We start from the raw sequence: 25,326 nt of genomic DNA, 5'->3' as shown, positions 1-25,326 counted from the left end.
CAGCCATATTGTACACATCCTATGATTATAATGACTTTATTTCACTCCTTAAATGTGCTTTTTGTTTTTCTCCCCACCCCTGCTTTATTTGAATGCAGATAGCATGAAGATATATATGTCACCTCATATAGGTTTTATCTCTTTATCTGCTTTATCTCCTCCCACCACTGTGGTGTGTGTGTGTGTGTGTGTGTGTGTGTGTGTGTGTGTGTGTGTGTGTGTGTGTGTAAAAGCACATATTTGGAACACTTAAGATCTCTTCTCATGAATTTCAAGTATACAGTACACATTGTTAGCTAGTCACTATACTACACATTAGATCTCTAGTACTTACTCACTTGTGTTTCCTTGTTGCTGTGAGATGGCCAGACTCTGGTTAGATCTCCCTGCCTGTCTTGTGCCCTGAACATCCTCTCTAGCCAACAAGCTGAAGTGCTCACGGGCTCACTTTGTTTCCATTTTCTCATGTATCGGTATGCTTTGCTGCCTGATGCCCAGTGCCTTTACTATAATTCTTCCATTTCTTTTAGTTGCTTATGACAAAAAGATAAACCCTGGTCAAGAGAAGAGGAGAAAATCCTTGTCTTCTTTTAACCATGTTTTTCCTTCCTCCCTTCCTTTTTAAAATCCCTATGAATAATTACTTAAGATTTTTGTCTATTTCTTTACTTATTTTGACATTGTTCTTTTTTTCCCACTCATTGTTCTAAACAATTGGCAAACTTCCTTGCCACTTTTTGGCACTGTAGTTAAAATTTTGTCAGTGTCCTTTGTAAGAAAGTCTACTTTGTGAATCAGTGGATGGAAATCAGTTTTTGTTTCATAGACTCATCTTCTACCTCTGAAAGCATGTTAAAATTCCAGTCCCAGGGGCTGGGAACATAGCTCAATTGGTAGGATGTTTTATCTAACATGCACAAGACTCTGGGTTCAATCCTTAGCACTGCATAACTAGGCATGATGGTACATGCTGGTAACCACAGCATTTGGTGGGTAAAGGCAGGAAAATTAGTAATTCAAGGTCATTCTTTGATACATAGCAAATTTGAGGCCAGCCTGGGCTGTCTGAGATCCTGTATTAAAAAAGCAAAGAAAAAAAAACCAGTCCGGGCGATGGTGGTGCACACCTTTAATCCCAGCACTTGGGAGCCAGAGCCAGGTGGATTTCTGTGAGTTCGAGTCCAGCCTGGGCTACAGAGCCAGGACAGGCACCAAAACTACACGAAGAAACCCTCTCTCGAAAAACAAACAAACAAAAAACAAAAAGGAGTAAAATTTTAGCTCCTAAATGTACTGCTTCTCAAGCCTTTTCACCTTATGACCCATAGACACTTAGAATTTACTAAATTTTGTACTGTCTTTCACATTTAATCCATAAAACCTAGACAGAATGCAGGGAGCAGCTACTGGAATAGCCTGGAAGCAGAGACTGGATTGAGGAAGAAGACAGATATCACGGTATCATGGAGTTATCAGTGTGTTTACCACTTAAAAATTCTTGGCAATCTATGACTAAAAAGTATATACTAAAAGTTTTAAAGTACTAATGGAAAAAATCAGCAAAGGCCAAATAAAATATAAGAATATATTCATCTCATTTATTAAAAGACTCAACATAATAAAGGCATCAATGCTTTCCAAGTTGATCTATGTTTAACATAACTCCAATGAAAATCTAAATATTTCTGTCATCATTGAAAAATTGTTACCAAAACTTATATATGGGAAGACAAAGATAGAAAGAAAGAAAGAGAGAGAGAGAGAGAGAGAGGGAGGGAGGGAGGGAGGGAGGGAGGGAGGGAGGGGAGGGAGAGAGAGAGAGAGAGAAAGAGAGAGAGAGAGAAAGAGAGAAAGAGAGAGAGAGAAAGAGAGAAAGAGAGAGAGAGAAAGAGAGAGAGAAAGAAAGAAAGAAAAGAAAGAAAGAAAGAAAGAAAGAAAGAAAGAAAGAAAGAAAGAAAGAAAGAAAGAAAGAAAGAAAGAAAGAAAGAAAGAAAAGATCAGACAATTTTGAAGCTTCTCTGATGATGGTTGAATAAGGCACTGATCTATGAGTGTAGCAGAATATCATTAGGAATCATTTTATTGCTACTGAGATTTTTGTTTTTCTTTTTGTTTTAGACCAGTATTATTTGGCAAAAAAAAGGCCCTCTAGAACATGATCAAAGCTCGTATGAACTCACAGAGACCGAGGCAGCATGCACAGGGCCTGCACGGGTCTCCAAGGAAGTCCTATGCCATATGTTATGGCTTCCAGTTTAGTGTTTTTAGGGGACTCCTGAATGTACAAATGAGTGGGTCTCTGATCCTTATGCCTTCTCTTGGGTTCTTTTTCTTCTGTTTGTTTATCTTGTCCAACTTTGATGTGATAGTTTTTGTTTTATCTTACTATACTTTATTTTGTTATATATTTTAAAATTAACTCCAACCTTCAACCTTAGCCTTATGTCTTACACAAAATTAATTCAAAATCAATGGAATAGCTAAATATAAAACTATGAAATTTTCTGCAGAAAACAAAGGAGAAACACTCCAGTAACCTGGTGTTAGATGAAAGGGTTTTTGTATTGATACCAAAAAAAACGTGATCATAAAAGAATGTTGAGATTGACTTCATCAAAACCTATGATTCTGCAAAAGACATTGTTTAGAGAATAGAGAAGCTACAGACAGAAGAAAAGGTTTCAATAGTGCACCTGACAGAAAGCTTATTTCCAACGTATAGTTAAAAACACTTTCAGCATAACAGTAAGACAACAAAAATTTCATTTAAATATAGCCAAAGGACTTGAAAAATCTCATGAACAAAGAGGGCATGTGCGTGAAAAGAATATATACATATACATACATATATATATATATATATATTAAAACCATCTTGAGGTGCCACTACACACTGATTAAAATGATGAGAATGAAAATATGGGCAAAACCAACTGTTAGCAATATTGCAGAGCCACTAGAACACTGACATGCTTTTCAGAGTGCAAGATGATAAAGCTGCTTTGGATGACAACTTCAAATTCCTCCTCAGGTTAAACATATGCTTACCATATGATCTGGCAATCCCTCCTGGGCATTTACCTTGGAGAAATATTCACATATGAGACATACAAAAATGTTCATAGTAGTTTTGTTTGTAATAGCACCAAAGCAGAAACAATCCAAATGTTCTTCAATGGGTGAATGGATAAGCAAACTGATCTTACTCATCCACTAAAAGGGGCAAACACAACAAATTGAATTTCAAAGGCATTATGCTGAAGGAAAGAAGTAAGTCTCACATTTGTATGGCATGCTCAAAAACATGGAACTATAATGACAGAGAAGATATCAGTACCTTCAGGGCTTAGGGCAAAGGTGTTACAAAGAAACAGCAAAATGGAGCATTTCTTGGATAATAAAAACTTTTTAAGCTGAACATGTTGGTGCACATCTGTAACCTCAGATCTCAGAAGTCTGAGACTTTAACAATCATGAGTTTGAGGACAGCCTGGGATACATAATGAGACACTGTATTAAAAAAGGGGAAAGGGGAAGGGTATAAGGGAGGAGAAGGAAGGAGAGAAGATGAAGGGAAAAGAGGGGAGGAAAGGGAAGTACAGAGAGGAGAGAGGGAAGAAAACAAAAAGAAAGGGAAAAAAAGCCTGTTATTTAATTTATTTTTTATTGACTCATTGGGAATTTCACATCATGCACCCCGATCACACTCATCTCCCAGTCCCTCCGTATCTGCCCCTCACCCTTGTAGTGTCCCCACAAAGGAAAACTAACAAAGAAATAATAAAAATAAGATAAAGATAACAAAAAGAAGAGAAATAATAAGTAAATAATACAACTAAGAATCTCAATTTCAATTAAAAAACAAATCAACAAACAAACAAAACAAAAGAGAAAAAAAACAAAACCGAACACTTTGCTCCTCTCTCCATTGCCTCTTCATTTGTCTTAGTGGCATTGGGAGCTGCTGTGTATTGTGCAGTATATCCTTTTGTAATAGAATTTTCCCAAGGGTCTGCCCTGAAAAAATCCCTACCAGGGTCCTGGGGAAGATGCTACATCCGGTGAGGGGGGGATGAATCTGAGGGAAAAGAATCTATATACACCACATACTCTTTCGTCCGTTACTTTATTTCTCTAAGACAAAATTCTATCTATACAGCTTCAGCTCTGTCCTCACATACAGCTCCTCTCTGTACCTACTGCCCTGTCATAGACCTAACTAGGCTCCTATGCTTTCGAGCTCATCTTCGTCCTCTGTTCCTTCATCCTCCATCTTTCCTTCCTTGCTCCTTACCCCTGGCTCTGAGAAACTGCCTTCTTCTCTTCTCCCTGGACAGGAAGCTCTGCCTCGACTAGGAAATCTGCTCCAGTCTTTACTGCACCTGGTTATACAAAAGGCCCTATTGTCCTGAGGCAATAGCTCTGTGATGCTACTAGGCCTGAAGGCGAGGGATGGTCTGAGCTTCATTTGCACAAGAAACAAAGCTATGCATCTATAGCCTGCCTGTCTCCTAGGCCCTGCAGGGGTGTTACCTAGTAGATCAGCCGTAGGTCTGAGAAGCTAAACTGTTCGCCATATGACCTAGTAGTATATGTGCGCACAAGAATTTCTTAGCAGAAGACAGCTGATACATATTAAAAGCTAAATAACACCAAATATCCCTTGATAAATGGCTTCCTCTAGAAAAGTTCTTTGATTCTTCTAGGTATAGCTTTAATATACAGCTGAATCTCCATAATATATTCTTGCAGCCCGATGCACTTTGGTCCATGCAGCTTTACTTGCAAATGTTCATTGTATAATGTGTTGTTGGTTGGGTTTAACACCTCTGGCTTCCAGCACACCATCAACACTGGACTCTAACTGAAACTCCTCAGACACCCCACTGTTGCCCTGAGTCATGTAGACCATGGCTCTGCAGGACCAGTCCCTTCACATACTCCAGCAGATTATCTCTGGATGTTAGAGTATGTCAGCTCAAAGCCCTGGATGGCTGCTGAGTTGGTCAATCCAACCGCTGGAACCACTCCCCTCAGGTGAGGGTGGTACCAGCTTTCACTAGTGTGAGGGGTCAACCCTCTTATTAGGGGTGGGGCCAGCTTTCCCATGCCAGGGTCTTCAGGGTCTGTTATCCCAGGGCTGAGGAGGGACTGGGTCAGCTCTCTGGTGGTGGTGGGGGGCAGCTTTCTCCAGGCCAGTGAGGGGTGGGATCAGCTCAACAAGTCCCTTATACTTCAGTGCATGGTTCAACACATGGTTTCTATGGCCCCCTGAGGTGACATGGGTCATGGACATGAACACAGACCTCAGCTGCCCAGGACCATGGACCCAGATATGGCCAGCAGCAGCAGCTTGGGCCTGGATATCACCATGGACCTGGATGGCAGTATATGCCTCTCAGATCAGCATGGGCCTAGGAGCAGCATGGTCCCAGACTCGATCATGGTCCCAGGTGGTAGTAGAGACCCCAAGCAGTCAAATGGCCATGATGGCAAAAGGAGCCACAGACCTCAACACAGACCGTGGCTATGGTAGGGCCACAGACCCAGACATGGCTCCCAGCCACAGCTCGGCACTGGATGTCAACATGGCCCTGGGTGGCAGAGCAGGCCACCCTGATCTTCATAGCAGCATGATCCTTAGGCACCAACATGGCCTCAGGTGTTGGCCCTGATCCCGGGGATCTATACTGCCTTGGGTGGTAACCTGAGCCACAGACTTCTAAGCGGCCCCTGGCTGCCGTGGGGCCACAGACACAAACATGGCCCTGGGCAGCAGCCTGGGCCGAGATGACTCCATGGCAAGGGTGGCAGAGCAGGCCACTCAGGTCAGTATGGCCCCAGCAACTGTGCATCCCTTGGACCCAAACGTGATCACAGATGGTGACCCAGAAGCCAGGCATCCTTGTGGCATTTGGTGGGAACATGGGCCATGGACATTAACATAGCCTCTGGCTGTGATAGGACCACAGACCCAGACATGGCCCTCAGCTGCAGCTCTGGCCTGGACATCATCATGGCATCAGGTAGCAGTGCAGGCCACTCAGATCTGTATGGCCCTGGCTGCAGCATGGCCCTCAGACAACAACCTGAACTCAGATGGCTGATCTGACCCTGGGCATCCACACGGCCCTCGGTGGCAACAGGAGCCATGGATGTCAACCCAGACCCTGGCTGCTATAGGGCCATGGACCCAGACATGACCCCAGAAGCAGCCCAGGCCAGGTTAACACCCTGGCCAGAGTGCCAGTGCAGTCCACTCACTGGCATGTCACTCATAGGCACGGCCCTATCCAAGGCACATTCCTCGGTCACCAACATGGCCACAGGTGGTGGCCCAGGACCTGGACATCTGTGTGGCCTTTGGTGGTGACAAAGGCCATAGACATCAACAGACTCCAGCTGCAGTAGGACCATGGACCCAGACATGGTTCTTAGCAGCATCCCAGGTCCAGAATCCACCATAGCCCTAGGTGGCAGCACAGGCCATTCAGATCTGGATGGCCCCTGCTGTGGCATGGCCTTCAGGCACCAACATGGCCACATGTGGCATCCCAAACCCCGGGCATCCTCATGGCCTTCAGTGCTAACAGGAACCATGGACATCAACACAGACCACAGCTGCAGCAGGGCCACGGACCAAGACATGGCCCCCGGCAGCAGCCCAGGACCTGACGTCACCATGGCCCCAGATGGCAGGCAGGCCTCCCACTTCAGCCGGTTCCTCACCACCTTCAGCTCTACAGATCTGCCTTCTTTCCATAAGGCACGAATCCCTCTGCCTCTCTCTCTCTCTCTCATACCCTCATACTCTCTCATACATTTGCTGGAGATACCAGGCTTCTTCCCACCTGCACAGGCCAAACTACCTGGGCATCGCTAGAGGTGTTATTTTTATCGGGGACTATGGGGGTCCAGCCCCTCGATAGTCCCCTCCCAGGGTCCGGGAAGAATCTACAACCAGCTGATAATTAATCTTTGATGAGAAGAAATGAATCTATGTACATGAAACTCCTTAGTTCATACACTTTATTATTCTGTGATAGTTCTCTCTCTACACAGCTTCTGTTCTGCTCTCATGTCTAGCTCCTTTTTTGCCTGATTTCTCTCTATATTTATCTACTGTCCCCTCTAGGTTCTATCTTAGTTCCTTCATCTAGTTCTGTCCCTTCTAGGTTCTCATCTATCTAGTTCTCTCCCCTATCAGCTCCCCTCCCGTCTCCTTCTCTCTCATCTGGCTCTTCCTCATCTTGTTCTTCCCCATCTGGCTCTTCCTCATCTTCCATCTCGCTCCTCTGGTACTCTCTTCTAGCCCTTCAATCTAGTTCTTCCCCATCTCAGTTTGTCCCTCTCAAGTTCTTACCCATCTAGTTCTTCCATTCTCTTTTCTCTTCTCTGTCCTCTGTGCCCTGGAAGTCCTGGTATGTATACACTTACAAGCAGTATTCCCTAGAAGTGCAAAGCCAGGCTTCCAGGGTCAAACGGAGGGGTGATAAGAATCACATAGGGAGGCAATAACCGTTAATTATCATTTGCAACCCCAAAGGAAGTGACCAATGGGGAAATGAATTAACTAAAGGCTAAATTCAGGTAGTATCTAGGAAGAGGGATCTTATGTGCTCAACTATTAAACTCTTAAATGTGATTAGTAGAAAATGTTAAGAATCTATAAGTTGCTAGGTCAATGGGAGAAAATAAAACTGTCTTCTTTTTTCCTGTGGCTCCTATCTGTCCAAGCTATCTGCCATTTTTCTGCAGGGTGGGGGAAAGTGTGCTCAGTCGCTAGGCAACCTGTGTACAGCTAGATGCCTCTAGTGATAGTTAAAGGGAGATCTGGAACTACAGGTAAGATTTGGGAAAGAAGGAAGTAAGGCTTAATTGGCACATCTGTCAGGCCTTCTCAAACAGGTAGCCTGGATGGTAAGTCTGTTCTCAGAGAATAAAGAAGTATCCCTGATAAGGTACTTTCCTCCATCTGGGGATGGACCTGGCTGGATGCTGCCAATGATGATAATTACAAGGAGGCTTGAACTGGGGTTCTGCCTGAGCATGGCTGTCAGTGCAGAAGGTTATCTAAATATTCCTAGAAGTGGTTAGGTAAGGAGTTAGAGGTCTATAAAGTTAGTAAGGCTGTAAGAAAGGAGGGTCTGAGCTGAATTGTGTAAAGCTATTACTTAATGTCCACCTGACCTAGGTGGTGTCTCCTTGTGGAATTTACCTTAAATCAGGAGACTTGCATGTGGACTGTTATTACTGCTGGTCCTTGAAAGTGGCCAAGGGAGATATCTGATTCCAGAGAAAGCCTTTCCTGAGGCTGTTCTCCAAATACCTGGAATGTGTATGTCCAGAGAGTGATTAGTCCACACTGTTAGCCCTTCTTAGGGAAAAATCAATTGGGAAAACTATGAAGGCACACATGATTTTCATAACAGAATACAGCTGATAAATAACAAGACAAGTAACACCCAAAATTCCTTGGGATTTGGCTTCCTCTGGAGGAATTCCCTGATTCCTCCAGGTAGTGACTTTGCCATAACCAGCTGAGTACTTATGATATATTCCTGCGGCCCGCAGCATATTTTATTTTTATTGTGGTAGTTACATGAACCTATACAAGGGTTCATTCATCAAACTGTATGCCAACAAAGTCAGAATTTACCATGTTAATTTAAAAACAAAAAAATTAAAGGCTACTCAACACTCTAAAGAATTTTCATTTTTGTGGGTTATACCTATCACTATTTGCCATCAAAGAAGTTAAAAGTAATAACAATTTTAGATTTTGTTTCATTAAGTCATTTTAAAATAATCACACCAAAAAGATATCACACACTATATAAGTGTTTTTAAGGGGGGAAAAAAACTATGGCTCAGAAGTAAGCAAAAACTCTAATTCCATTGTTTTGCAAAGCTCTTTATTGTCTGGCTCAAATCTGCTTCTACATACAATCTGTTATAATATTATAGGTCATTTAGCCTCAGAAAAATTCCTGTGAGCACTTGATAGAAAGAGTGATTAAGTCAATTATGCCCAGCATTATTGTAACAATAGTTTTGACTTCATGTGTTTCCAGGAGGATCTTGTGATCTTCAACAGGTCCCCAAACTACCTTTTCATGATAGTTTCAAATGTATTCTAAGTCTGATGCCCTTTTGAAGCAGTTCAGTTTCATTTCAGACTTTCTGACCAAACTTTACCTTCTTTCTTTGTCCCTGGAATGTGGGATCTCTTCCTTGATTTTGAAGGTGGCTGTATCTATTATCTCAAGTTTGTGTGTTTGAAGTGGGTTGTGGGATTTCTTGCATCAGCCTTATTTATCTATTTTCTCATTTGTAGTAGGTCTATTATCTTGGCGATAATTGTATTTTCCAATTGGTTTGTGTGTTTTCCTTTGGCTTTTTTCCTTGGAGTTTCCATCTTCTTTGATAGTGTTTCTGTTTGACTTCCACTATGGCTTCACAATTTATTTTTCTTCTCCAGTGTGTTCTAGGATTTGTAAATATGATTTCTAAAATATCAGTGTCTTTTCTTCTTATAATCCCTCATTGTACCCTGCAAAAGAGCTATCACGTTTCTACCTCTCATCATGATGTCTACAATCCTTCTAGCCTTTCCTGGGGAAGAGCCTCTCCTCATCTATGCTGCCCACTTGTCTTTGCTTGGGTTGCTTCCTCTTTTTCTTTTCTTCATTGCCCACAGGTTCTGTATATGGGACTTGAACTGCTTCCTTTTTGATTACCATTCATATTTTTGATGTACTGGTTATCTGTTTAAAATATTGTAAAGTAGGAGCTGAGAGATAGCTCAGCCATTAAAGATTAGGCTCACAACCAAAAATAAAACATTGTATAATAGTTCACATTCTTGACATGAGTTTACTAAAACAAATATCCTGCTTCAAATTATATTAATTTGTTTGTTCTAGCAGAACAGCTCTCCTTTGTATTTGTTGTATCCTACTATTGTGGTTTGAATGAGAATGTCCCCCATAGGCTTAAGTATTTGAACACTTGGTCCCCAGTGGATGGTGCTATCTAGGGAAGTTGAAGAGGTCCAGCCTCTAGAAGTATGCCACTAGAAGCAGGCTTTGAGAGTTTATAAATATGTATTTATTTAATTTCATGTGTGTGCGTGTGCGTGTGTGTGTGCGTGTGTGTGTGTGTGTGTGTGTGTGTGTGTGTGTGTGTGTGTGTACACGTGTGTGTCCAAGTGTATGTATGTGCAACATGTGCATGCAGGGGCCTGTGGTGGTCACAAGAGAGCAGAATGCCATAGAGGTCAGAAGAGGGTTTGGGGTTCCCTGGAACTGGAGTTACAGATGGTTGTGAACTTCGATGTGAGTAGTAGTAACCAATTCCAGGTCTTCTACCAGAGCAATAGGTGCTCTTGGTCACTCAATAATCTCTCCAGCCAGGGCTTTGAGAGTTTAAAGTGTGCCACTTACAGTTCACTTTCTGCTTCCTGTTTCTTTGAAGATGTGAGCTCTCAGCTTCCTGCTACAGAAAGGCATGCCTGCTGTTTGCCGCCCTACGTCCTCACCATGATGGATTCCTAACCCTCTGGAACAAACAAACTCTTTCTTTTATACGTTGCTATTGTTGTGTTTTATCAAAGCCAAAGAAAAGTAATTATTACAGCTACCAAGGGCAGGGGTGCAGGCAACAACCTTCTGTGCTGTCTGGCAATGCTGTGAAGAAGTGTAATGACCTTAATTTAAATATAATCTTAAAATAATAATGAAAACTATTCAAAGTTGGCCTGCTTTTTATTATCACCAAGCACCAGCAATCCTAAATAATATATATCAAAACTATTTTTCTCTCAAAGGAAATGCTCCATTGCCTCCATCCACATGCTGCCTGGGCCACTGATTAAATCAGATCCATGTGATCCAAGCCCTTTATGGCATACTTCATGAGGAGTCATCCAGTTTTTGCTGGGAGTTTTGTGTGCATTTGGGGTGGGAAGATGAGCAATAGGCTCAACTAGCTGTTCCATAGAAATTTAATTCATTTCTCTGTTTCAGACCCACTTCTTAATCAACTGCCAAATCCTATCTAGGTCTATACTTGTAAGATGGCTCCAACCTCCTTGTACAGGTTTTCTTCTAGTCTTGGGTTTCTCTTCTTCCTCACACATAGGCTCCTTGAAGGCAATGGTTTTCATCTGTGTTGTTTACTGCTTGGTCCCTAGAGTCAAGTAGAATGTCTGACACATAGTGGGTTTATTTATCTACCTATCTATCAAGCAATTGATTATACTTTTATCTTACTGAGTAGTGCTTCTTAACAGATAGTACCATATGTAGCATTATGAATGAGCTGTGCATCCTAAATACAACATAGAATCATCAGAGATAGGCTAAGGCCATTTGGACTGTAAGAACCAAGGTCATGTTAGTGGTATGCTATATGGGCAGATGATTGAGAACTAGCTTCCAATCCTTGATAGCCTTGTGTTGTTGGGGTTTTTGGCTCTTTTGGGGGACCCACCAGCCAGCTCCCAAATAAATTCACTCACGGAGGCTTATTATTACTTATGAATGCCCAGCCTTAGCTTGGCTTAGTTTCCAGCTAGCTTTCCTTATCTTAAATTATCCCGTCTACCTTTTGCCTCTGGGTTTTTACCATTCTCTTACTTCTGTAAATCTTACTTTTACTCTGTGACTTGCTAGTTGTGTAGCTGGATGGCTGGTCCTTGATGTCTTCCCCTTCTCTGGCTCCTTCTCCATCTCCCTTTACAGATTTTTTCCCTCTATTTATTCTCTCTGCATGTCAGCTCCACCTATCCTTTCTCCTGCCTTGCTATTGGCCAATTCTTTATTAGACCATCAGGTGTTTTAGATAGGCACAGTAACACAGCTTCACACAGTTAAACAAATGCAACATAAACAAAAGTAACACACCTTAAAATAATATTCTACAGCCTTGCACTCCAGTGGTTGTCACACTAGATTGAGATAGATCTGAAAAGTATTACTGGTGAGGTGGAGACTCAGGTATGCAAAACAGGTTGACTTATTGAAAATAAAGCTGTTTATTTTCACTTAAGTATATGGACAGACATACTAGATACACATATATAGCTTATATAATAGAAACCACATTTTACAAATAGGTACTACATTCACATGTGATAGTGGCATTTCATGGTTACAATTAATATATTCTGTAAATTATTCTGTGTTAGTGATAGAGCCTTCTCATTTTTAACAACTGCATGTTAGTCCATATGTAGAGGTGTCGTAACTTATTTAGCCAGTCCTTTATTGAAAAAAAATTTGGTTGCTTCCAATGTTTTAATAAATAATCTTACGCATGTATTGTGAAGGTGTAGATGGAGGATTTATACAAGAAGCATATCTACATCTGAGCAAAGCATACCTGGAAGATAAATTCCTGTAAGTTGTACCTGTTATTCTCTTTCTTCCTTTTCCTACACATTGTTAAGAGAAGGTCTCAATCTGTACCATCCTGCTGAAGCTTCTTGAATGCTGGAATTATAGGCCTATGCCACTGTGTCCAGCCCCCAGCTACTCCTCGAAAGACTTGTACCTTTAATTCAATAAGCACTTAGGATATTGCTAGGAAATGCCCTAAAGACTATACATGTATCATTTCTTTGAATCTTCATAATTCTTGGAGAAAAAGCCTATTGATATAGTCTGCATTTTAAAATTGAAATATAATTTACATACCATAAAACTCACACTCTCTTTTAGTGTGTTCCCAAGATTGTGAAGAAATCAATACTGGTTCCAGAATATTGTCATTACTCCCAAAAGTTCTGTGCTTATTGCCAGTCACTCTTCTATTTCTTTTTACATATATGGATGTTTTGCCTTGTGTGTATGTCTATGTGCCATGTGTGTTCCTGGTACCCAAGAGGCCAGAAGAGGGGGTCGGATCCCCGGATCTGGAGTTAAGAGGCAGTTGTGAGCCAACAAGGGGTGCTGGGATCAAACCCAGGTCCTCTGGAATAGCAGCAAATGCCCTTAACCACTGAGCCATCTCTCCAGCCTTAATGCAGGTCACTCTTATTTCCTCTCCCTCAATGCTCAGCAACTACAAGTGTTTTATTTGAAGCCTTTTGTATTTAGCTTCTTTCACTTAACATGAAGTTCTTAAGATTTACTCCTGTTGTATCAGTACATTGTCCTTCATATACCTATTATTCTGTTACATAGTTTTGCCACATCTGTTTTACTACTTATCATTTGAATTTTTCTCACATGTTGGCTATTTTAAATAATGCTGGTATAGACATTCACATATAAGTTTTGTGTGAGTATGTGTTTTCATTTCTCTTGAGAATATACATAAGAGTCGACTTGCTAGACCATATGGTAACTCTGTGTTTAACACATTGAGGAACTGACAAGCTATTTACTAAGCAATGTTCTGTTTATATTCCCACTGGCAATATATGAGTGTTCTAATTTTCCCTTATCTTTCCATCTTTCGTTCGTCACTGTTTTGTGTCAAATATATTTCTGCATTTATTGAGATAATAACATGTTTTCATTCATTATATTAATATCGTGTATTATATTGTCTTATTTCCATATTGGTTTTTTTTTTTGTAATGCCCATGTTTGAGCCCAGGATCTTGTGCATGCTAGGCCACTGGTCTCTCTGATATTCAGAACTTGAACCAACCTTACATCAAAGAATACATGCCATTTTGCTGTAGCACACAATCCTTTTAATAGGCTGCTGCACTTAGTATTAATATTTTGTTGAAGGTTTTTACATTTATTTTTTATATTGATCTATAGTTTTCTTTTTGTATGATGTCCCTGTTTGGTATTGGCAATGTAGGATTCTTAGAATGAATTGGGAAGTATTTCCTCTCTTTTTAATTTTGAGTTTGTAGAGGATTGTTAATTCCTTAATAGCTGGTAAAATTTACCAAGGAAACCATTTAGTCTTCGTTTTTTATTTGTGTGTTGCTGTTGGGGTGTGTGTGTGTGTGTGTGTGTGTGTGTGTGTGTGTGTGTGTGTGTGTGTTCAAGTGTGCATACATGCATGCAAGTGTATGTGGAGGGGAACGGCTGTTGAGTGTTTTCCTAGTCATTCTCTACCTTACTTTTTGAGAGCAAATCTATCACTAAAGCTGGAGTGGATCAGCAGCAAGTGCCAGGACTCCTTTCTCTGACTCCCCAGCACTGGAATTACACATGTGCTGCTATGCCCAGCTTCATATGTGGATGCTGCTGGGGGTGTTTGTTTTTGACTCTTTTTGGGGGGAGGCCAACACCCAGCCACATGGAGGCTTATTATTACTTATGAATACCCGGCCTTAGCTTGTCTTATTTCTTGCCAGCTTTCCTTATCTTAAATTATCCCGTCTACCTTTTGCCTCTGGGATTTTCCCATTCTCTTACTTCTTTAAATCTTACTCTTACTCCGTGGCTTGCTGTGTAGCTGGGTGGCTGACCCCTGATGTCCTCCTCCTCCTCTGGCTGCTAGATGTTAGATCTCTCCTCCCAGATTTTTACCTCTATAATTCTCTCTGCCTAGAAGCTCTGCCTAACCTTTTTCCTGCCTTGCTATTGGCCATTCAGTTCTTTATTAGGCTATCAGGTGTTTTACACAGACAAGGTAACACAGCTTCACAGAGTTAAACAAATGCAACACACCTTAAAATAATACTCTACTACATGCTGGGAATTGAGTTTGGGTCCTCATGCTTGTGAGTCATGTAATGACTGACCTGCCTTCCCAGCAACAGAGGTGTTGCTTAAATTTTCAACAAAGCCAATTTTTGATCCAATCATCGTTACTATTTTCAGCAGCCCTTGATGCCATCAATTTCTGAGGGTTTTTTGTTGTTGTTTGTTTTTGTTTTTAGCATTTCACAGTATCAGTCACCTCTCTACATTTTAGACCTGGGGAGTCAGTTATTTGCCACCTGCTCTCTGTGGTTTCTTTCAACATCTGAACTGTCTTTGGTTCTCTAGGTATGCTTCCATGTGAGCTGTAGGGGTTGCTGGGATATTTCATTTTCCTGATGTTCTCTGGGCTACTTGGATCAGTGCTTTGTTGCCTATTGCTACTTTGAGATGTTTTAGTCATCATTGTTTCATTTTTTATTTTTATTTTTATTTCATGTACATGGATGTTTTGCCTGCATGCATGTCTGTGTGAGGGTGTCAGATCCTCTGGAACTGGAATACAGACAGCTGTGAGTTGTCTTGTGGGTGCTGAGAACTGAGGTCCTCTGGGAAGAGCAGCCGGTGCTCTGAACCACCGAGTAATCTCTCCAGCCCGACCTGCTGTAATCTTATGTATCCTTTATTCATTTTATTTTTGGTTGACATATTTGCATATATATGGGATGGGGAATGTATTTTGGTTCATTGGCTAATGATACATAAGATTCATTGGGTTTGGGAACAAAAAAGCTCAAAAACAACTTAAGAAAAGCAGGGAAACCGAGCGGTGAAGGGAATCGAACACCGGGAATCGAACCTAGGGTCTTCTACACGGAAACCCAGAACTGTACCCCTAGGCTACATTTTCAGGGGGCATTGCGGCCTCTCAAAAGGCATAGAAAAAGACTATGATCCAGGCTAAAGAGTACTAGTGAAGTCCAGGCTGATAACCTAGTTAAACCCATTTCCACAGACCTAAGACTCAGAACCCTGTACTTCTAGCTAAAGGACACTGGGGTACAAATAGTTAGCAATGAACTGTTTATCTAAAATAGAAGAAGGAGACTTAAATGTGCTGATCTTACAGGTTCAAGACACACAGTATCTCCAGCCTCCCATCCTTCCTCACTTCACGCCTCACCTTCACAGTTTCTAGGTCTCCATTCTGACTTCCCGCTCATTCATTGGATATTCATGGCCTCTCCAAACCACTGGTTAAGGTTTTTTAAATCAATCTTGGCTGTAGTTCATAATCTCTCCATCTACGAAACTTGTTTTAAAAGTGCCAGTATCGTGCATGGGCAGTGGTGGGGCATGACTCTAATCTGAGCACTAGGGAGGCAGAGGCAGGAGGACAAGTTTGAAACTAGCCTGATCTACAAAGCGAGTTCCAGGACAGCCGGGGCTACACAGAGAAACCCTGTCTTGAAAAAAAACAAGAAAAAAACAAAACAAAACAAAAAAAAAAAAAAAACGGTGACATGAGATAAAACTTGTAAAGACTAAAAGCATGGCTTTTTCTCCTCAGTTTCCTCCCATCCCTCTCACATGGCTCAGAGAACCAAATACTGGAGGCCAGAGGAGTGAAATGTATGAAGGAAAGAAAAGATCAGGAGAGAGCGGGGCTCATGAAAAAGGGAAAGGGGAAGGGGGAATTGAACCCGAGCTCCAAGACATGGTATCCCAGTACCCTGCCTTAAGACTACACTCAGTCCCGGCAGAATCTGCCTAAACGGGCTTATGAAGCTGCTGTGACGTACGTTAATGACTCGGAAGTCAGGACTTAGAATGTAGCTAGATCCTCTTCCAGGGACCCAAGACTCTCCCAACCGGTTTAAACCGCCCCCTTGTGTGAACCCACAGTTCTCAAAACCACAGTAAACTGACTTTTAAGGGACCCAACACTTTGAGAACTCCCCTAAAAATTCCTCCTTGTGACCCAACTGACCGTTGGTGGTGTTGATCACGTGAGGAACGTCAATCATCTCTGCAAAGCCATGTAACGCTTAGGCCCAGTACCTGACACATATCACCTCCTCAATAAATGTCTGTATTCTGTAGATGTTCTGTGTAAGGTCCTGTGTGGGAGATAGGTGAGAAGATTGAAGAAATCACCCGGTCCATCACTACTGGATATTTGGGTATTTGTAGCCATAGGAGCAATAGCTGCTGTAATTTTTTAAAAATGATTTATTTATTTTTATTTTATGTGCATTGATATTTTTGCCTGCATGCATGTCTGTGTGAGGGTGTCGGATTCTCCAGAACTGAAGTAACAACAGACAGCTGTGAGTTGTCCTGTGGGTGCTGAGAATTGAGGTCCTCTGGGAAGAGCAGCCGTGCTCTTAACCACTGAGTCATTTCTCCCGCCCTAGCTGCTGTAATCTTATGCATCCTTTATTAATTTTACTTTTGGTTGACATATTTGCATATGTATGGGAAGAGGGACATATATTGGTTCTTTGGCTAATGATACATAAGATTCATTGGGTTTGAGAACAAAAAAGCTCAAAAACAACTTAAGAAAAGCAGGGAAACCGGGCGGTGAAGGGAATCGAACACTGGGAATCGAAACCAAGCCTTCTACACGGAAACCCAGAACTCTGCCCCTAGGCTACATTCTCAGAGGGCGTTCTAGCTTCTCAGATGGCTTGAAAAAGACTATGACCCAGGTTAAACAATAATAGTGAAGACTGATAACCTAGCTAAAATTGTTTCTAAAACTCAGAACCTTGTACTTCTAGCTAAAGGACACTAGGGTACAAATAGTTAGCAATGAACTGTTTATCTAAAATAGAAGAAAGAGGCTTAAATGTGCTGTTCTTACAGGTTCAAGACACACGATATCTCCAGCCCCCATCCTTCCTCACTTCACGCCTCACCTTCATACTTTCTAGGTCTCCATTCTGACTTCCCGCTCATTCATCGGATATTCATGGACTCTCCAAACCACTGGTGAAGGTTTTTTTTTAAATCAATCTTGGCTGTAGTTCATAATCTCTCCATCTACGAAACTTGTTTTAAAAGTGCCAGTATCGTGCATGGGCAGTGGTGGGGCATGACTCTAATCTGAGCACTAGGGAGGCAGAGGCAGGAGGACCTCTATGAGTGTGAGACCAGCCTGTTCTATAAAGCGAGTTCCAGGACAGCCAGGGCTACACAGAGAAACCCTGTCTTGTAAAACCAAAAAAACACCAAACCAAAACAAAACAAAGGTGACATGAGATAAAACTTGTAAGAACTAAAAGTATGGCTTTTTCTCCTCAGTTTCCTCCCATCCCTCTCACGTGGCTCAGAGAACGAAATACTGGAGGCCAGAGGAGTGAAATGTGTGAGGGAAAGAAAAGATCAGGAGAGAGCGGGGCTCACGAAAAAATGGAGGGGAAGGGGGAATTGAACCTGAAGGTGCAGGCACTGTATCCCAATACACTGCCTCAAGACTACAATCAGGCCTAACAGAATCTGCCTAAACGGACTTATGAAGCTGCTGTGACGTATGTTAACGACTCCGGAAGTCAGGACTTAGAATGTAGCTAGATCCACTTGCAGGGACCCAAGACTCTCCCAACCGGTTTAAACCGCCCTCCTTGTGTGAACCCACACTTCTCAAAACCACAGTAAACTGCCCTTTAAGGGACCCAACACTTTGAGAACTCCCCTAAAAATCTACCTTGTGACCCAACTGACCGTTGGTGGTGTTGATCACGTGAGGAACGTCAATCATCTCTGCAAAGCCGTGTAATGCTTAGGCCCAGTACCTGACACATATCACCTCCTCAATAAATGTCTGCATTCTGTAGATGTTCTGTGTAAGGTCCTGTGCGGGAGATAGGTGAGAAGATTGAAGAAATCACCCGGTCCATCACTACTGGATTTTTGGGTATTTGTAGCCATAGGAAGAATAGCTGCTGTAATATTTTAAAAATGGTTTATTTATATTTATTTTATGTTCAGTGGTATTTTTGCCTGCATGCATGTCTGTGTCAGGGTGTGGGATCCTCTGGAACTGGAGTTACAGACATGTGGGTGCTGAGATTTGAACCTAGGTCCTCTGAGAAGAGCAGTCTGTGCTCTTAACCACTGAGTCATCTCTCCGGCCCCCCATCATTATTTGAAATAAGTCTTCCACCTTTATCTTGGTGAGAGTTCTCCAGGGAAGCAGAATGAACAGGAGACAGACAGACAGTGGATCTAAACTCTGTTTAGTGTCTGCTGTGGCGGAAATGACAAGCAGCTTCTGGTCCTTTAATGTCTTTATTCTAGTCTCCCTTCTTAGCTTTGGGATTTCTTTCCATATTGCTTCTCAGAGAGAATCTGCCTTGCACTTCTCTCCATTGTAAGTCACTGCTGTACAGGAGGCTCGTTGATGTGGCAAGCCAGTGCTGGGGAAGTAACTGTTCTGTACTCTTCTGATTGCATTTTAGTCTCTTAGTGTGCCTGGATCTTGACCACCATGACCTACACAAATGTTCTGTCTTTTCTCAGAAATTTTAAGTACCCCCCCAATACTTCACTTATTATAGCATTTCAACTTCATTTCCAATAAGCCTTCTTCTCCCTTATAACTATGAAATTATTCAAGAAGCCTGGAGTGGCGTGGACATCATCTAAGATAAAGTTTCTGTACTACCCTATCCCAAGTATAGACTTTTGTTGGGGAGAAATACATTGTGTCACACTGTATACCTGCCAGAGCCATGTCAGGATGTTTGTTTGTTTGTTTGTTTGTTTTCTCTCAGATCCTCACAGTACTGGCTAGTTTTGTGCCAACTTGACACAAGCTATTGTTCTTTTGAAAGAGGGAGGCTCAATTCAGAAAACGTTCCCACCAGATTGGCCTATGCGCAAGCCTGTGGTGCATTTTCTTGAGGGTTGATGTGGGAAGACCCAGCCCATTGTGGGCAATGCTACCCTTGGACTGGTGGTCCTGGGTGGTATGAGAAAGCAGGCTGAGTAAGCCATGGGAAGCAAGCCAGTAAGCAGCTCCCCTCCATGGCCTCTGCGTTAGCTCCTGCCTCCAGGTTCCTGCCCTGACTTCCCTGGTAAGATGAAATAAAGCCTTTACTCCCCACATTGAGTTTGATCATGGTGTTTTTTCACAGGAATCAAAACTCTCACTCACCATGAGAACTTGGTGAGGTTATTTTAGGGAAAGTCTTCAAAAGTGTGGGACTTCTGGAATTGTGCCTCTTGTCAGTTGTTCTCAGTTTCATGCAACTCCACACTTACTTTCCAGCATTTTGCCAAATTACTAGTCAAGTTGATGGTCTTACCAGTCATTTGCAGAGTCCATCCGCTTCTGTTGCAGCTAAGCACATCTCAGGCACTGAGTTTTTTTGATCTGCCTTCTCCAGATGTCAGGGTGGCATTTTGCCGTGATTTCAATTCTCTGCTAGGTTCCAGAACAGTCATCTCATTTTAGTTTACCCAGCTCTCATGGTATAAGGAGCCGAGTGATGACGTTGTTTAAGCTACTTACGTGTCAGAACTGACACCAGGGCTTCATCATAGGTTCTCATCATTTTCTCACCGCATTCCTCTTGGCGGCGTATTCCCTTTTGGAATCCTTTTATCACCATATTAATGAGGCCCAGGGGTGGAGGAAAAGCTTACCAAAAGCCTCAATAGTATTAAACCACCCTGGAATTTCTTGAAATAAATAAAATTTCACCATAATATAGCAGTTTCTTTTACACCACAAAGTCACTTTGCTAGTATTTTTCATATTTCATTTTTATTAGTGAAATTGGTGAAAATAGTCTTAATTTGTACAGTTCTTACCCAGTTTCAAAAAGATAATGTTCTAGTTTCATCAAATGATGTGCAATGGTTTTCCTCAATTTCCTGGAATCACTTTTATCAGAAAAGTTTGGCAGATGATCACCTTAGAAAACTTGTTTTTACAGTTCTAAGAAGAGCGCATTTAGACTACTGATTTGATGTTTTAAAATATTTACCTTTTAGACTTTGTATTTCTCAAGTTTTAGAGTTATATTATTCTAGAAAATTGTTCATATCACCAACTATGTCATGTTTACTGGTAAAAATCGACTGCGGTATTTTTAAAGTATTTGTACATTTTCTGTTGTATCTAAGGTCTTGCTCTTGCATTCATTCTTTGTACTGTTCACATGTGCCTTCTCTTTTGTTTTCATGTGTAGTCTAGACCTGTGCCTGCTTATCTAGTCAGAAATTTGCCTTGTTTATGTTGGTACCTTCTCTACTGCATTCCTGTTTCTGCTCCAGTAATGTGTGGTCTCGTGTGGACTGTGCTCTGTCTTCGGCCTTCAGGAGGCTTCGTTTTGTATTGATTTTCTAACTTGTGAAATTAGATTATTAATTCGCTGTGTTCTAACTCTTTCTTACAAGTTTTGACACCTGTGTTATCATCAGCTCTAACTTGTTGCTGTTTACATGATGATTTTTTTTTTCCTGCAGCCCAGGAGTTGGGTATTTTAAATATTACCATTTTGGTAATTTTATTGTTGCTTTTTATTTCTAACTTAATCACAATATAGTTAGGGAATTGGTCGGAATGAAACCACTTCTGTGGTGTTTGCTGAGATTTGCTTCATAGCCAAGAATGTGGTCAATATCACAAGTGTGCTTGAAAGAAAAGTGTACATATTAACTCTCGGATGCACAGAAGAGAGTCTGTATGCCCCCATTAGATTACACTTGATAATTGTGCAGTTCAGACCTATGTTTGCATTGCATTTTTGTCTGATTTATCTATGAAGTATGTATGTCAAAGTCTTCCATTGTGGTTATAGATGTGTTAGCTTTTGCTCCTTATAAATCTGCCCATTTTGCTATATAATTTGAAAGTATATTACTGAAAGTTACAGTTATATACATCTTCCTGCTGAATTGATTCTCTTAAATTTTTGGTCTTATAATCTATTTTGTATAGTTTAAAGCAAACTTGCACTAACTTTCTTTCAGTTGGGACTTTCATACCTTTTTTTTTTTTCTGTCCCTCAATACTTCAAATCTTAGGGGCTGGAGAGAAGGCTCAGTGGTTAAGAGCACTGGCTGCTCTTCCAGAGGACCTGGGTTCAATTTCTAGCACCCACATGGCAGCTCACACCTGTCTGTAACTCCAGTTCCAGAGGATCTGACACTCTCGTATAAACACACAGCAGGAGAAACACCAATGCACATAATACGAAAATTAAAAAAAAAACTATAAAAACTTCAAATCTTATGTTTTGATATGTCTCTCTTTGATTATATTTATTATTGTTATTGTGTGTGTGTGTGCCCTCGCATTTATATATACCACAGCATGTGTGTGGAGGTCAGAGGACAACTCTGCAAAGCTGGATTTCTCTGTCCACCTCTATGTGGGTTCTGGGAATGGAGCATGAGCCATCAGGCTTATGAGCATCTTTACCTGCTGAGTGATCTTGTTGGCCTTTGATATGTCTCCCTTAAAGATTATACAGCTGGTTTTATTCTTCATAATCCAACATGACACTCTGTTAGCTAGAGATGTTAGCAAATGCACACTTATTGTTATCATTGCATTATTTTGATTGGGATTTAATCAGATGATTGAAATTGTGTGCTCTTCCCGCCTTTGTTTTTTCAATGTTTGGTTTTTCTATTCCTTTCCTGTCTTCAGTTTGATTGATGGGGTTCTGCCCTCCTGCACTTCTCCCTTAAGTAGCTTGGAGATTAAATATTATTTTAATCATTCCATTTCCCCTTTCTTCTAGTATGTATGCTACAAGACACAAAGTATTTTCCTTTTTCAAATTGCTGCCCCAGAAATAGCAATGTGTGCATTTCTTATTTCTTGATCATTTTCAAGTTTATCTCAATAACTCCTTTTTCACTAATGTCCACAACTCTACCATATACAGTCATTGAATGGGTGTTTATTCTTTCTTTTTTTTAAAGATTTATTTATTTATTATGTATACAGCATGTATGCCTGCAGGCCAGAAGAGGGCACCAGATCTCATTATAAATGGTTGTGAGCCACCATGTGGTTGCTGGGAATTGAACTCAGGACCTCTGGAAGGACAGTCAGTGCTCTTAACCTCTGAGCCATCTCTCCTGCCCCAGGTGGTTTATTCTTCTACAAATTCTTTTTTCCCCAAAATGCTGTATCACAAGCTTTTTAAAGGCTTGTCATCCTTGTAGTTGTTTTTAAATTAATACCCTGCCTCTTTAAGCATGACTCACACAGCTCTTTCAAAGTACAGATCCAGTAGCCATGATCTGAGTCTCTATGGGTTTGCTTTCCTTGTTTCCTTACCCAGTATGCTCTCCAGTCTTTCCCCAGGAGTATTTCTTGGGGGAGGTTCCCTGAGCCCTTCAGAGGCTTTGCATTTGCTTCTACTGAGCACCTTGGAGTATCACCTGTCTGGAAACCATTGAAAACCAAGTGCATGGCTTGAAGTTTGTTGGCTGACCCAGGCCATTGATAGTGGTACATAAATATATGTAAGAGCTGGAGTGTCAGAGAAGGACTTTTAACACAGGATCCTATTTTGCCCTTTCTTTTTATCAAATGAGTTCTACTAAGTACCGAGGCAGCCTTCTGTACAGTTTTCTAGAATGGTTGGGATGGGGACAGGCTGTGTCCTCTATCACACTGAATGACAGACAGCTCAGGCAGGCAATATAGGTAAATGCCCTCATAACAAATTAGCTTAGGTACTCCAATGGCCATCTTACCTGCCTAGTTACAAGCTTTCATCTCATAATTAGCCTGGAAATTTCTGTCTTTTAATGCTGCATTGTTTTAAAGTGATTTTGAAAGATTTTATCCAGCAATTTTCATTACTTGAGTAGAAAGGTTGAATCAAATTACCAACTATGCTTTTACCAGCCACAAAAGCCCCTGCTTTTAAATGCTTACACATTCTTGACAACACAGTGCAACCTCAGGCAATAGTCCTACTGTCTTTTCAAACAAAGCAAGAAATTCCAAATGCTTCAAATATTAACAATACCCTACTGTCTGGCATGTTTTTGCACTCTGGTGTTTTTAGTGGCAGCTTATTTGTTTTTTTTGGGGGGGGGGTTGTTTGTTTGTTTGGTTGGTTGGTTTTGGTTTTTTCGAGACAGGGTTTCTCTGTGCAGTTTTGGAGCCTGTCCTGGATCTCGCTCTGTAGCCCAGGCTGGCCTCGAACTCACAGAGATCCACCTGGCTCTGCCTCCCGAGTGCTGGGATTAAAGGCGTGTGCCACCACCGCCCAGTGTGGCAGCTTATTTTGATACTCTTTCTCAACATCATTACTAGGTTGTTTTGTCGGGCTTTTCTTTTTTTTTTTTTTATTTTATTTTATTCAAGATCTCACTCTTAAATCTAGGCTGGCCTGGGATTCACTATATAGCCAAGGTCAACCTTGCAATCCTGACCCACCTGCTTCAGCCTCGCAAGTGCTGAGTCCCCACTAGGACAGGCTTTTCTGTTTGTTTTTGAAATGGATTCTTGCTAGGCTGGCTGTCCAGGTTAGCCTTTAACCGCTGAGTTCTAGAAATCCTTCCGCTTCAGCTTCCCGAGTTGATGAGACTTTGGTACATATCATCATAGCACTGTTGTCTTATTTACTTACTTATTTTGATTTCCTCACATTTTCCGGTTTTGTTCCCTGTTCCTTGTCTCCTATTTACTCCTCTCAACTTTCCATTTCTCTCTACCTGAAGTATATCTCTCAGTATTTTAGTGCGAGTCTCCTATTGCTAAACTTTTATAGTTTTGTTTTTCTGAAATTGTCCTTATTTCACTCATCACTATTTCTTCTCCTTGTGCCAACTGGTGACTCACCTTCAGGGCACATCATTTCTTTGCAAGAACTGTTTTTGTCTGTTTTCCCCTTTTATCAATAGGGCTCTTTTTATCTATTTTTAATAGTTTGAGAATTTCTTACATGAAGCATCTACATCACTCTCGCCACTCCCTCCCAAGTTCATGATCTCTTTTTTTTAAGTATTGTTATATGTACATATGCACACATGTACTTATAACCCATAATTTAGCTTTGCTCATATGTTCATGTGCCCAGGGCTGACCACTTGGAATTGAACTAAATATTTAAGAGTTTGTCCCGGAAGGCAACTGATTCTCTTACTGTAACTATTACACATACTAACTGTACTAATGAATGGGTTTCACTGCAACATTTACAGGTATGTATATATCATGCAGGGACTCTGTGTTTACTGTTGCTTGTTTCTAAGTACATCTTCAGCAGATATTTATCTTTCTGTGAAGGTCCCACATAGCCTGGCTTGTCAAAGTGTATTGTTTGTATTGTTTGCTTTTGTTTATGTTATAGGTGTTTTTAATGATTTTTATTTTAATGTTTCAACATGTGGGTCCGATAAGACACAGGAGGGTAAATTTAGCCATCCACTTTCACACATGACAGACACGGGGATTTTCTTTTTCCTGGTTGCTCCAGACAGAACGTAAGACCTATCACTATTACTTTCTAAGCCCCTTTTCAATGGACAAGCCAATCTATTAAAGGCTTCCCCATGAGATGTCAGTTGCAACTTTTCTTCCTTTGGTGGCCTTAACTCTGTGTTGTTGGTACCTGCGTGACTATTTGGCTCACAGCTCTAAGCTCTTGGCCCCTAGGGTCTGATACTAGGAACTAAAACCATACTGGATAGTTGCAGTGTTGCTGGCTTCTTTTCGTTTCTCTAG

Source organism: Peromyscus californicus, unplaced genomic scaffold (genome assembly GCF_007827085.1).
Source record: "Peromyscus californicus insignis strain IS unplaced genomic scaffold, ASM782708v3 Scaffold_10__1_contigs__length_136768540, whole genome shotgun sequence".
NCBI classification, from domain to species: Eukaryota; Metazoa; Chordata; class Mammalia; order Rodentia; family Cricetidae; genus Peromyscus; species Peromyscus californicus.
Note: the sequence above shows the minus strand (reverse complement) of the source record.